This window comes from Chiloscyllium plagiosum, unplaced genomic scaffold (assembly GCF_037043375.1).
Source record: "Chiloscyllium plagiosum isolate Xiang-an unplaced genomic scaffold, Cpla_swu_hap1 HiC_scaffold_16, whole genome shotgun sequence".
Lineage (NCBI taxonomy): Eukaryota > Metazoa > Chordata > Chondrichthyes > Orectolobiformes > Hemiscylliidae > Chiloscyllium > Chiloscyllium plagiosum.
The window spans coordinates 9,017,597-9,025,785 of record NW_028270154.1 but is presented as its reverse complement, the minus strand read 5'-3'; positions in this window follow the sequence as shown (position 1 = coordinate 9,025,785).

Genomic DNA, 8,189 nt, shown 5'->3' with positions numbered 1-8,189 from the left:
ACCAAGACTGAAATTAATGCTTACATTTTATACGGCCCTTAATAACTCAATGATACTACCAAGTATTTTCCAACTGATGCATTGTTTTCTGGGATAGTCATTTTGTTACTACATAGATTATACACAAGGTGCCACAAGTTTAAATTGTCAATGCCTGTCTGTTTGTAGATGTTGGCTTAGAGACAAACAACAAGCGGCTTTGGTTACAGTTGTACATATTGCGTGCAGTTCTGGAATCCATGTTATAGGAGGGATATGATCGCAATGGCAGGGATGCACAGGAGATTTACCAGATGTTGCCTGGGCTGGGGAATTTTTCTTATGAAGAGAGATTAGACAGATTAGGTTTGTTTTCTTTGAAGCAGAGTGGACTGAGGAGTGGGGGGGGGGGGGGGGAGGGGGAGGTGGTCATGACTGAGATGTATAAAATTATGGGGGACGAAGATAGGGTAAATGGGATAGAAGTGTTCCCCTTGATGGAGGGATCAATGACCAAAGGGCATAGAATTAATAAAGGGAAGGAGGGGAGGTGAAGACTTTTTTTCACCAAGAGGATGATGGGAATCTGGAGGTCACTGCCTGCAGGGGTGGTAGAGGTTGAAACCCTCATAACATTTAAGAAGTATTTAGATGTGCACTTGTGAGGCCAAGGCATACAAGGCTATAGGCCAAGTGCAGGGAAGTGGGATTAGAATAGTTGGTGCTTTTCTTTTCAGTGGTGCAGACTCTACAGACAGAAGAACCTTTTGCTGTGCTGCAGATCTCTATGCCTCTATGTCTAATACTCTATTGCTTCTGACACAGAGCTGTTGGGGGACAAACAAGGCCTTGATTACATATTTTTCTGGAAAGAGGGCAGCTCTGATAATATACCAACTTTTTGAAAAGAATTAGAGTATTAGTGTGAACTCTAACTCACATCTCGTGGAGGGCCCCTTGATTTGTAACCAGCAAGAATAGCACTAGTTTCAAGGTGCTGCCTCTTCATCAGGTGGTTGTGGAAAAGGACCGTAAAACACAGAACTTATAGCAAAAGTGTGACAGTGTCATGGAGCTGTGATGATACATTAAACAAATCTAGATTTGCGAATCTTATCAGATCGAATGGATCGGTTGGAGAGACAGTTAGAAGCAATGAGGAATTTGCAACAGCTACATTATGTGATGAATAGTAGTTATAGGAAGGTGGGAAAGTCTCAGATACAGTGACATAGATGGGTTAACTTCTGGAAAGGTAAGAGAGGTAGGCCCCTTGTTCAGGAGTCTTTTGTGGCTATACCCAATTCAAACAGGTATGCTGTTTTGGAAAATGTAGTGGATGATGGATTCTCAGGGGAATGTAGCACAAACAGCCAAGTTTCTGGTATTGAGACTGGCTCTAATGCAACGAGGGGTATGTCGGCTTCCAAGTGGTCAATTGTGTTAGGGGATTCTGTAGTCCGAGGTACAGACAGACGTTTCTGTGTCCAGCAGAGAAAAAGCAGAATGGTGTGTTGTTTCCTTGGTGCCAGGATCAAGGATGTCTCAGAGAAGGTGCAGAATGTTCTCACGGGGGAGAGGGGCCAGCAGGAGGTCATTGTCCACATTGGAACCAACGACATTGGAAGGGAAAAGGATGACATTCTGAAGGGAGTTTACAGGGAGCTAGGCAGAAATTTAAAAAGGAGGTCCTTGAAAGTAGTAATATCTGGATTACTCCCAGTACTACGAGCTAGTGAGGGCAGGAATAGGAGGATAGAGCAGATGAATGCATGGCTAAGGAACTGGTGTATGGGAGAAGAATTCACATTTTTTGGATCATTGGAATCTCTTTTGGGATAGATGTGACCTGTACAAGAAGGATGGATTACACCCAAATTGGAAGGCGACTAATATACTGGCAGGAAAACTTTCTAGAGCTGCTCGGGAGGATTTAAACTAGTAGGGTGGAGGGGTGGGGGTGAGGGGGGAGGTGGGGTGATACTCAGGGAGATAGTGAGGAAAGAGATCAATCTGAGACTAGAGCAGTTGAGAACAGAAGCGAGTCAAACTGTCAGGGCAGGTAGGGTCAAGGTAGGACTAATAAAGTAAACTGCATTTATTTCAATACAAGGAGCCTAACTGGGAAGGTAGATGAACTCAGGGCATGGTTAGGAACATTGGACTGGGATATCAGAGCAATTACAGAAACATGGCTCAGGGATGGGCAGGGATGGGCAGGGCTGGCAGCTCAAAGTTGCAGGATACAAATGCTACAGGAAGGATAGAAAGGGAGGCAAGATAGGAGGGGGAGTGGCATTTTTGATAAGCGATAGTATTACAGCTGTGCTGAGGGAGGATATTCCTGGAAATACATCCAGGGACTCTATTTGGGTGGAACTGAGAAACAAGAAAGGGATGATCAGCTTATTGGGATTGTATTATAGATCCCCTATAGTCAGAGGGAAATTGAGAAACAAACTTGTAAGGAGATCTCAGCCATCCTTAAAAATAATAGGGTGGTTATGGTAGGGGATTTTAACTTTCCAAACATAGACTGGGTCTGCCATAGTGTTAAAGATTTAGATGGAGAGGAATTTCTTAAGTGCGTACAAGACAATTTTCTGTTTCAGTATGTGGATGTAACTACTAGAGAAGGTGCAAAACTTGACCTACTCTTGGGAAATAAGGTGACTGAGATGTCAGTGGGGGAGCACTTTGGGGCCAGCAACCATAATTTTATTAGATTTAAAATAATGTTGGAAAAGGAAGACCAGACCTAAAAGTTGAAGTTGTAAATTGGAGAAAAGCCAATTTTGATGGTATCAGGCAAGAACTTTCAGAAGCTGATTGGGGGCAGATATTCGCAGGTAAAGGGATGGCTAGAAAATGGAAAGCCTTCAGAAATGAGATAACAAGAATCCAGAGAAAGTATATTCCTGTTAGGGTGAAAGGAAAGGCTGGTCGGTATAGGGAATGCTGGATGCCGAAAGAAATTGAGGGTTTGGTTAAGAAAAAGAAGGAAGCATATGTAAGGTATAGACAAGATAGATCGAGTGAATCCTTAAAAGAGTATAAAGGAAGTTGGAGTATACTTAAGAGGGAAATCAGGAGGGCAAAAAGGGGACATGAGATAGCTTTGGCAAATAGAATTAAGGAAAATCCAAAGGGTTTTTACAAATACATTAAGGACAAAAGGGTAACTAGAGAGAGAATAGGGTCCCTTAAAGATCATCAAGACGGCCTTTGTGTGGAGCTGCAGAAAATGCGAGAGATACTAAATGAATATTTTGCATCAGTATTTACTGTGGAAAAGGATATGGAAGATATAGACTGTAGGGAAATAGATGGTGACATCTTGCAAAATGTTCAGATTACAGAGGAGGAAGTGCTGGATGTCTTGAAACAGGTAAAGGTGGATAAATCCCCAGGACTTGATCAGGTGTACCCAAGAACTCTGTTGGAAGCTAGAGAAGTGATTGCTGGGCCTCTTGCTGAGATATTTATATCATTGATAGTCACAGGTGAGGTGCTGGAAGACTGGAGGTTGGCAAACATGGTGCCACTGTTTAAAAAGGGTGGTAAGAACAAGTCAGGGAACTATAGACTGGTGAGCCTGACCTCGGTGGTGGGCAAGTTGTTGGAGGGAATCCTGAGGTACAGGATGTACATGTATTTGGAAAGGCAAGGACTGATTAGGGATAGTCAACATGGTTTTGTGCATGGGAAATCGTGGCTCACAAACTTGATTGAGTTTTTTGAAGACGTAAAAATGAGGATTGATGAGGGCAGAGTAGTAGATGTGATCTACATGGACTTCAGTAAGGCGTTTGACAAGGTTCCCCATGGGAGACTGATTAGCAAGGTTAGATCTCATGGAAATGATGGAGAACTAGCCATTTGGATACAAAACTGGCTCAAAGGTAGAAGACAGATAGGGTGGTGATGGAGGGTTGTTTTTCAGACTGGAGGCCTGTGACCGGTGGAGTGCCACAAGGATCGGTGCTGGATTCTGGACTTTTTGTCATTTACAGAAATAATTTGGATGCGAGCATACGAGGTACGGTTAGTAAGTTTGCAAATGACACCAAAATTGGAGGTGCAGTGGACAGCGTACAGGGTTACCTCAGATTACAACAGGATCTTGACCAGATGGGCCAATGGGCCAAAAGGTGGCAGATGGAGTTTAATTTAGATAAATGCGAGGTGCTGCAGTTTGGGAAAGCAAATCTTAGCAGGACTTATACACTTAATGGTAAGGTCCTAAGGAGTGTTGCTGAACAAAGAGACCTTGGAGTGCAGGTTCATAGTTCCTTAAAAGTGGAGTCACAGGTAGATCGGATAGTGAAGAAAGCGTTTGGTATACTTTCCTTTATTTGTCAGAGTATTGAGTACAGGAGTTGGGAGATCATGTTGCGGCTGTACAGGTCATTGGTTAGGCCACTGTTTGAATATTGCATGCAATTCTGGTCTCCTTCCTATTGGAAAGATGTTGTGAAACTTGAAAGGGTTCAGAAAAGATTTATAAGAACGTTGCCAGGGTTGGAGGATTTGAACTATAGGGAGAGGCTGAACAGGCTGGGGCTGTTTTTGCTGGAGTGTCAGAGGCTGAGGGGTGAACTTATAGAGATTTACAAAATTATGAGGTGCATGAATAAGGTAAATAGACAAAGTCTTTTCCCTGGGGTGGGGGAGTCCAGAACTAGAGGGCATAGGTTTAGGGTGAGAGGGGAAAGATATAAAAGAGGCATACGGGGCAACTTTTTCACACAGAGGGTGGTATGGGTATGGAATGAGCTGCTGGAGGAAGTGGTGGAGGCTGGTACAATTGCAACATTTAAGAGGCATTTGGATGGGTATATGAATAGGAAGGTTTTGGAGGGACATGGGTCGGGTGCTGGCAGGTGTGACTAGATTGGGTTGGGATATCTGGTCGGCATGGATGGGTTGGACCAAACTGTCTGTTTCCATGCTGTACATGCTCTATGACTCTAAGTCTTCCATCTTTTAGAATGTGATATGTTAGTTTTAGTTCTTCAATATGTAAATCCCAGAACTCCTTTTAAGTTACATTCTCAAGATAGCTTCAGCTTTTCTAACAGTAGGTGCCATGATTATATTGAATGATCAGCCATGATTATATTCAATGGCGGTGCAGGCTCGAAGGGCTGAATGGCCTACCCCTGCACCTATTGTCTATTGTCTACTGTCTATTGTCCATCTGAGCTCAGACAATGCATTAAAGGTGTGAGGTTAAATTCTCTCTGTGTACCAATGTTGAGTCAGACTTGTTCTATTAAGTGGGATTTACAGAATCTTACATGGATTTATGCAGATTGAGCCAATCCCTATGTGTACTGAATGGGGCTATCAGCTTCTGCTTGGCCAGTTTGCATTGTTGCTTGTCCTGAAGCCAGCCTTGGAGAATGGTCACCCTGACTGGGAGGGAACACTTCTGCCTGGATCATTGCATGATGTCCATTCATTAGGTGTCATAGTGTCTGCTTGGTCTCACCTATATACCATGCCTCAGGGCATCTTGTCTACAGTGTATGAGATAGACACTGCAGACAAGATGTTAGCTGAGTCTCATGAGTACCTGCCGCATACATGGTGGGAGGTGGGAGGCACCTCCAAATCAAAACTGAACAATGGCAGTCATGTAAAGTGTTGGCAAGGAAGCTGGGCAGGATCAGAATTCATTAATACAGGGCACCTCCCTATGTTTTTAATCTCTCATGGGACATGGTCAGAAGTTACATGACACCAGGTTATAGTCCAACAGGTTTATTTGAAATCACACAAGCTTTTGGAGTGCAATGCCTTCTTCAGGTGCAACGAGAGAGCACAGCACACAGACTCAGAGTTTATATGCGGAGAGATCAAGGGCAGAGAGATCAAAAGATCATATAACAGGTGTGAGTGGAGTGTTAGATAATCTATCTCTGCAGGTGATCAAGCGTGTAAAGTGTTTATAAAGTTGATGTCAATTGTATTTTGTTCAAAAAAACACACAATTTGTAGTCACAGTCAGTCAATTTGGCACCTTATTGATTCCAGCTTTCAGAATAAAACCAGCCTGATTCCAAGCTAAAACGCTGACAGATTCTGAACAAAGCCTTACACCTACAGTTCAGTGTCGGATCTGAGATGTCTTCTTTTGTATATTCCTATTGCTCTACCTGATTGTCATGACAGCACAGCACTGACAATGACTTTATAAATACTTTACACATCAAGACTGTCTTGGTCACCTGTAGAGACATATTATCTGACACTCCCATGATACCAGTTGCTTGACCTTTTGACCTCTCTGCCCTTGACCTATCTGTCTATGATCTCTGTGTCTGTGTGCCTTGCTCTCTCACCACATATGCCAAAGAGCTTGCACTCCAAAAACTTGCGTGATTTCAAATAAACCTGTTGGATGATAACCTGGTGTCATGTGAATTCTGACTTTGTCCACCCCAGTTCAACACTGGCACCTCCACCTTATTGGATCATAGCCTGGTGTTGTGTGATTTTTAACTTTGTACACCCCAGTCCAACACTGGCATCTCCAAATCATGCTTATTGGATCTGGGCATTGCTGACTGGCCAGCATTTATAGCCCATCCCTTGTTACCCTTGAGAAGGTGGTGGTGAGCTGCCTTTTTGGACAAGTGCAGACCATGTGCTGTAGATTGATCCACAATGCCCTTAGGGAAGGACTCCCAGGACTTTGACCAAATGACACAGAAAGAACAGCAATATATTTCAAAGTGAGGATGGTGAGTGGCTTGGAGGGGAACTTGCAAGTGGTGGTGTTCCCATGTATCTCTGATTTTCTAGATGGAAGTGATTGTAGGTTTGGAAGGTGCAGTTTGTAAATTGGTGAGTTTCTACAGTGCATTTTGTAGATGGTACACACTGCTGCCAGTGAGCACCAATGGTGAAGGGAGTGGATGCTTGCGGATGTGGTGTCAAACAAGGGGGCTGCTTTGTCTCGGATAGCATCAAGCTTCTTGAATGTTGTTGTCACTGTACTCATCCAGGCACGTGATGAGTAATCCATCACACTTTGATTTATGACTTATAGATGGTGGACAGGCTTTGTGAGTCAGGAGGTGAGGTACTCATCACTGCATTCCGAGTCTCTGACATGCTGTTGTTCCAGTGTATTTATATAGTGGGTCCAGTTGAGTTTTTTGTCAATGATAATCTCCAAGGTATTGATAGCAGGGGATTCATGACTGTAACACCTTTGAATGTCAGGAGTATTTTGATTAGATTAGATTCCCTACAGTGTAGAAGCAAGCCCTTCCACCCAACAAACCCATACCGACCTCCAAAGAGCAACCCACCCAGACCCATTCCCTTACATTTACCCCTGACTAATGCACCTAACACTACGGGCAATTTAGCATGGTCAGTTCACCTAATCTGCACATCTTTGGACTATGGGAGGAAACCGGATCACCCAAAAGAAATCCACGCAGACATGAGAGAATGTGCAAACTTCACACAGATAGTTGCCCAAGACAGGAATTGAACCCGGGTCCCTGGTTCTGTGAGGCAGCAGTGCTAACCACTGAGCCACCATGCCACCCCAGTGGTGGCTCAGTGGTTAGCACTGCTGCCTCACAGCACCAGGGTCCCCATTTCAATTCCAACCTTGGGTGTCTGTCTGTATGGAGTTTGCACATTGTGTGGGTTTCCTCTCAGTGCTCTGGTTTCCTCCCACAGTCCAAAGATGTGCAGGTTAGGTGAATTGGCCATTCTAAATTACCCGTAGTGTTAGGTGCATTAGTCAGAGGGAAATGGGTCTGGGTGGGTCACTGTTCAGAACTGGGCATCACTGAGCGGGACACCTTCCATCACTTTACTGGTGACTGAGATTAAACTGATGGGTTGCTAATTGGCTGGTTTGGATTTGTCCTGCTTTTTATGTAAAGGACATATCTGAGCAATTTTCCACATTGTTGGCTAGATACCAGAGTTGTAACTGTACAGGAAGAGCTTGGGGTGGCAAATTCTGGAGCACAACTCATCAATACTATTGCCAGAATGCCCATAGCCTTTGCAGTGTCTAGTGTCTCCAACCATCCCTTGATAAAACATGGAGTGAATAGAATTGGATGGAAACTGGCATCCAGAGGGAACCATTGGAGGAGGCCGAGATGGATCATCCACTGGCCACTTCCATCTGAAGATCACTGCAAATGCTACAGTCTTACCTTTGCATTCAACAA